The sequence below is a fragment of the Bos javanicus genome, chromosome 20 (assembly GCF_032452875.1).
Source record: "Bos javanicus breed banteng chromosome 20, ARS-OSU_banteng_1.0, whole genome shotgun sequence".
Classification (NCBI taxonomy): domain Eukaryota; kingdom Metazoa; phylum Chordata; class Mammalia; order Artiodactyla; family Bovidae; genus Bos; species Bos javanicus.
The window spans coordinates 31,216,807-31,223,740 of NC_083887.1; positions in this window are offsets into that span (position 1 = coordinate 31,216,807).

A 6,934-nucleotide genomic window follows, 5' to 3' on the forward strand; every position below is an offset into this window, starting at 1 on the left:
TCTGAGATCTCCAACTTTGTTTCCTTTTTCTAGGCCAGTTGTTCTCTAATATACAACAGGATCACCTATGATGCTTATTAAAACAGGGACTGCTTGAGACCCACCCCAGAATTTGCCTTTCCAGAAAGTTCCCAGCAGCTCTTGCTGCTGTTCAGGAACCATCCTTTAAGAGCCACTACTCCAGACCCAGCCTGTTTCTTTAACTTCATTTTCCTCCCCTCCCTTCTCTTCAGTGATACCTTTAATTTTTTCTTAACTTTCCTTTATCAGCAGGTCCACTAGCCTGCTGCTGAAAGTGAAGTGAAAGTCACTCAGTCGTGTCCAACTTTTTGTGACCCCATGAACTCTACAGTCCATGAATTCTCCAGGCCAGAACATTCTGGAGTGGGTAGCTACTGGGTACATTTAATTCTGTCCTGGCCCCTACCTGTGCAATGCTGTAAGTTACTGTTTCAACACCCTAATACTCCAGACTTCCTTGTGTATTATCCAGTTAGTCAACCCAGAATAATCCTTAGTCTGCTTTCCCCAGTTTTTTCTCCTTAAGATCACATGTCTTTCAAGTAGTTATGGAACCATGCTGACTTGGTCACTACAGCTCATGTCAGCTAACTTCACCTGGGTACTTAGAGCTTTGCTCACTGCCAATTTTTTTCCTAAAATATTGTACGGGACAAGCCAAGGCTCAGAATATCTGTCCATGTTAGATGCAGCCACAAGCCAGTAGGCTCAAAGCATTCCACTGATCTGAGAAACTCTTGTTAATAATCAATCTCCACAGTTAACTTTGCACTTTGCATAAATCTAAGGTATTGCCACATGTCTCCCTTGGCATTTTTTTACTTCCCAGGAATCATGATAATAACCAAGGGATTTCTGAAGCATTTAACCCTTTTGAGTGACCTTGAAAGGAGTTACTTAGCTTACATACCCAGCAGCACCAATAATTGCTGCTTCAAGATCTGGGCAGCATTCAAATCCCATCAGCTGCAAGGCTGAACAGGAGGGGAATGTCAGATAAGGGCTCTAACACTCCAGTCTTCTTCAGACATCTGTGTGAGATGCTCACCAAGAAAGTACCCATCTGAATTCACACATCCTTACTCATTCAGTATTCATTTGACTTAATTTAAGCACTGTCCAGGTTCTCAGATCAGCAGTATTGATACCATGTTCATGAAGTGGAAGTCAGAGGAAATTTCCATAAATATCTAGGTGATGATAAAGTATAAAGTGTGGTATTTATTAAAGGTTATATAACAGACCATACATAGGGGTGATATAAAGCATTCATAAGAAATCCTATCAGGACCACAATGCATGCTGCAGAGGCCCTGCTCTTGGACATTCAGTTCAGTTCAGTCGCTCAGTTGTGTCCGACTCTTTGCAACCCCATGAATCACAGCACGCCAGGCCTAAGCCATGTGCAAATACCATAGTTCCCTCTTCCTGGACCTTCATGGCTGTTTGCCCAGTCCATAACAATAGTCTCTCAGTGTTAGGCCTGTCCCATGGCCAGCAAAGACTATGTTGTTTCTCTAGATTCTAAATTGATTGGCACAGGGCTGCTCTTGGTCAATCTGGCCTCACAAAGTGTTGCACAAGCCCCAGGCCAATCCTTCTGGGAAGGGCTCTGCCACATTTCTTTTTTTTAATGTATTTTAATTAATTAATTCAGCTATGCCGTGTCTTTTTTTTTTAATTGTGGCATGCAAACTCTCAGTTGTAGCATGCGGAATCTAGTTCTCTCACCAGGGATTGAACCCAGGCCCCTTCCCTTGGGAGCTCGGAGTCTTAACCATTTACTGGATCCCCAGGTAAGTGGCTCTGCCATTTCTAGCATGTGAAACAGAGCAAACCACTCTGCAAACCGTATGTTCCTATCTTGACAGATCAACCCAAGTGAGATGGGATTAAATAACCCCCAAAGATCTCTGAAAGGGTAATAATATTACAGAAGAATGAGAAGAAAGTAGAGATGGGAAGCCTGCCTATCTGGCCTGCTTATGATATGTGTAGCCTATATTACTTTTCTCTTGCTGCTATAACAAATTACCGTTAACTCAGTGGCTTAAAACAGACAAATGTATTACTTTACAATTGTGTGTGTCAGAAACCCCATATGGTCTCACTGGGCTGCAACCCACACATTGGCTTGGATGCCTTCACCTGGAGGCTCCAGGGGAGGAGCAGCTCTCTTGCTTCCTTCAGCTTCTAGACACCACCTGCACTCCTTGGCTCATGGCGCCACCCATCTTCAAAGCCAGCAATGCCAGGTCAGGTTCCTTTTCACTTTGCTCCTCTCTGCTCCTCTGCCCATAGTCATGTCTCCCTCTGACCACAGCTGGGGAAGATTCTCTGATCTAAGGGCCCAAGGGATTAGATTGCATCCATCTAAATAATCCAGGCTAAACTCCTCATCAGTGTTCTTCATCACATTATGAAGTCTCTTTTGCTGTGTAAGGTAACACTCCCAGGTTCCAGGGATTAGGACGTAGAGATCTTCGGGGCCATTATTCTGCTTGCCCTTTGAACCGAGCCCTGGTGTCTTTGAACAAGTCATTTGTCCTTTTTAAAAATCAGCGACAGGCCAGGTGTTTTCCAAGACCCCCTTTCTGCTCTTTTTTTTTTTTTTTTTTGAATTCCTGATCTCATTATTTATTATGTTTTGGCTGTGCTGAGTCTTCCTTGCTGTGTAGGCTTTTCTCTGGTTGCAGCAATCAGGGGGCTACTCTAGTTGCAGTACCCAGACTTCTCGTTGCAGTGGCTTTTCTTGTTGTGGAGCACAGGTTCTAGGCACTAAGGCTTTAGTAGTTGTGGCTCCTGGGCTCTAGAGCACAGGCTTGAGAGTTGTGGCACATAAGCTTAGTTGCTCCATGGCATTTGGGATCTTCCTGGACCAGGGATCACACCTGTGTTTCCTGCACTGGCAGGTGGATTCTTAACCCTGAGCCACCAAGGAAACCCTGCTCTTACTTTCCAGACTCCTCAGCTCCTGTGCTAGTCATGGGTATCCTCACTTTCTGGGGGAAATGACCTCCAACTTGCCTTGTCTGAGTTAAGTTTAACCTTGGGATAATAATGTCCTTTTTTCCCCCAACTAGTAACACCTCTGATTGTTATCTCTCTTTATTTTTTCCATGTAGAACTACCGAATCTTCATACAAATGCTTTTTCTATTCCCTGTGAAAAAAACTGTTTAATTCATAAATGTCTTGGCCAGTTAAACATTCATCATTCCTCTGAGTGGAAATGAACACTGTACCAGCCCTTACATAACACTGGTTCAGTCAGCCGTGGAACAAATGTTTAATGTATCCCTGCTGTATTGCAGGCCTTGCATTAAAAACTAATCTTCTAATGGTGAAAATGACACTATTTCTATATTAAAAGAACAGCAAGGCTAATAGTGCAGCATGCAGGAGACAGGACATTTCAGTGCAGCATGGTAAGTGCTGCTGTGAGAAAGCTCAGGGCCTCTGATGTCCCACTAGGGAAAAAAGGGGAGTTCCCTGAAACTAAAAAAAAAGGAGGGCCCCAGTGAAGGTAAGAGTGAGGTGATCAGAGACGGGTGGAAGATCCCCAAAGCCCGAGGAAACAGTGTTCACAAAAGCCTAGAGAGACTGCGGATTGTAGATAATTTCAGCATTGCTGGAGCAGGGTGTTTGAGGTGGGAGGGTAGTGAGGGTTGATGGTAGTCAGCTGAAAACCTTGTTTACCTGTTAAAGAGCTGGAATTTATCCTGAGGGCAACGTGGAAGCATTGAAATGTTTCAGCCTGAAGTTGGCATAATCAGCTTTGCCTTTTTTTCTTGGAGACTCTTAACTGGGAGCTCGATCCAAGAGCACCTGTATTTTAGCAGTGGTCACATAATCACGTGGCCTTTCCATGAAGAACTTCGGAGGTAGAGGCACAGCAGCAGGAAGAAGCTTATGTACTCAGTGCCACTTGCCTCTGAATCTGGCTGCTGCTACTGCTGCTACTACTACTACTACTACTACTACTACTACTAAGTCACTTCAGTCGTGTCCGAATCTGGGCGACCTCACAGACGGCAACCCACCAGGCTCCGCTGTCCCCGGGATTCTCCAGGCAAGAACACTGGAGTGGGTTGCCATTTCCTTCTCCAGTGCATGAAAGTGAAAAGTGAAAGTGAAGTGGCTTAGTCATGTCTGACTCTTCACAACCCCATGGACTGCAGCCTACCAGGCTCCTCCATCCATGGGATTTTCCAGGCAAGAGTACTGGAATGGGTTGACATTGTCTTCTCCCTGAATCTGGCTACTCATAATCTAAGAATAAAACACTAGAAATACTATGTAAGCAAAATGACCCCTACCTTAAGCAGACCAGGGATATGGTCCCTCTCCAGTGGACTGCAGCCCTTTGGTTCAGGTCTGAGCTCTCGGCATGGACCACTGGATTCTCTGCAGTGCCTAGAATGAACTGTGCTCCAGTCACCTTTGGGCACTGGATTAGAAGCCTTTTCCTTCCCCACTTAAGTGTCAGGGTAGCTCTTACTCTCCTTTCAAGACTCACCTCCATTGTGTCCTATAGGTGGAGTAGGTGCCTGCGTGTGTATGCTCAGTCATGTCCAACTCTATGCCACCCCTTGGACTGTAGCCCGCCAGGCTCCTCTGTCCATGGGATTCTCCAAGCAAGAATACTGGAGTGGGTTGCCATGCCCTCCTCCAGGGGACCTTCCTGACCCAGGGATCAGAACCCACGTTATCTTCCATCATCCTGGATGGGCAAGCGAATTCTTTACCACTGTGTCACCTGGGAAGCCCTGTGTCCTGTCGGTAAATCATTTTAAATCCTCTCAATCCAGCCTCCAAGGTCGAGCAAGGGCTCCACTTCAGTGAAGTGTTCTGCATTCTTCTGTTTCGTGGTTATCACACTATGCTCTCCTATCCGTATTCAGGTGCTTCAGCCCTCCCCCACCCACCAACACTACAAAGGCTAGAGGAGAAGCCTTGCAATTACACAGATCTGGGGACTTCCTGGTGGTGCAGTGGTTAAGACTCTGCCTTGCACACTATGGTTTGCACACTTAGCCAATGCAGAGAGTGCGGGTTCAATCCCTGGCTGGGGAACTAAGATCCCACATACCACAGGGTGTGGCCAAAGAGAACAAAAAACAAACTAGATCTGGATATGCACCATTTATAACCAAGGCAAGGCAAAAACTACCCTAAAGTGAAAGTGAAAAGAAAGTGAATTCGCTCAGTCGTGTCCGACTCTGTGCGTCCCCATGGACTGTAGCCTACCAGGCTTCTCTGCCCATGGGATTCTCCAGGCAAGTATACTGGAGTGGATTGCCATTTCCTTTTCCAGAGGATCTTCCTGACCCAAGGATCCAACCCGGCTCTCTCACAATGCAGGTGGCCACTTTACCGTCTGAGCCACCAGGGAAGCCTGGTATAGTAGTCCCCAGATATTAATTAATAAGAAACCAGTTCAAAGATATGTCGGTGAAAGGGACAGGACTTCCTCATCTCACCAGAGGTTTGCATAGGAATTAATGGTTCTGAACCCTACCATAACCCTGCCCAGCTTCTCCCTCACACTTACCCTTTGCTGGGCAGCAGTAACTGGGCAGAGGAGGAAACGACAGGCATCCAAACTTTGCAAGTCGCAAGGCACTGGTGAGAGAGTTGATTATTTCCATCCAGAGGTGCCATCCCCTGGGTGGAGGACACTGAAATGGCAGAGCACTGAGGGGAGAAGGCTGCCGGGCTGGGTGCTTCCGAGATGGGAAACGATGCCCACCTGAGGATGCCCTCCCAAGGTCCGGGGAAAAGTCCTTGCTTGCCCCTGAAAAAGAACGGCTCAAAGGATATGTGTTCACTGTGCAGAAAAATATCAGGAAGTATCAGAAAAATTGACAGATGAGGTACTCAAGGTCCCCAAACTTTCTTGGCTTACAGTTGATGTTCTTAATGTTGCCGTAATTTTTTAAACATACCACTACGCCAAAAGAAACACCAAACAGTTCCTGTTATTTGGTTAGCTCCAAATGACTTAATAGTAGTAGTTGTGTGATGTCCGAGAGTTGTCCTTGTGTGTCTCTTGATGATTCAGAATATCCCACACCATCCCATAGAGTTAGTTTCAGCATCTGGGTGGGCCTTGGCACACACTTTGGGGACTACATTACCAAGGCAACAGCAGCCTTCTTTTTGAGGACCTGGGTTCTCTGAAGCATCCATTCCAGACAGGACAAAGATTCATCGAGCCCTGAAAGGCTGGGGATTTTGATTTTCCCCACTTCAGAGTAACCAAGGGCTTGCCCCAGGAACGGAATAGGATGGAGCCTATCCTGGGAATTAACATTGAAATTGTTGGTTTTCTTTCTCTCTCCCTCTACCAGCAAGGACACCTTGAGGGCAAAGAACGGTCTGCTCTTACTCTTTCCCTAGAGCCGTGACCAACGTAACGTGAGGACTCAGTACAGACACACCTGCCTTCCTTGTACTTTGCAGATACGTATTGTGTATTTTTACAAATGGAAGGTTCATGGTAGCCCTACATTGAGCAAGTCACTTGGTGACATTTTCCCACCAGCATTTGCTCACTCTTGTGTCTTCATGTCACATTTTGGTAATTCTTGCAATATTTCAAACTTTCTCATCATTATATGTTATGGTGGCCTGTGATCGGTGATCTTTGTTATTACTACAACTCCCTGAATGCTCAGATGATGGTTAGCATTTTTTAACAACAAAGTATTTTAAAATTAAGGTATGTACATTGTTTTTCTAGATATAATGCTATTGCACACTTAGCAGACTATAGTATAGTTTAAACATAACTTTTATACGCACCAGGAAACCAAAGAATTCGCTTGACTCACTTTATTGTTGTATTTGCTCTATTGTAGAGTCTGGAACCAAACCCTCAGTATCTCCAAGGTATGCCTGTACATTTTTGT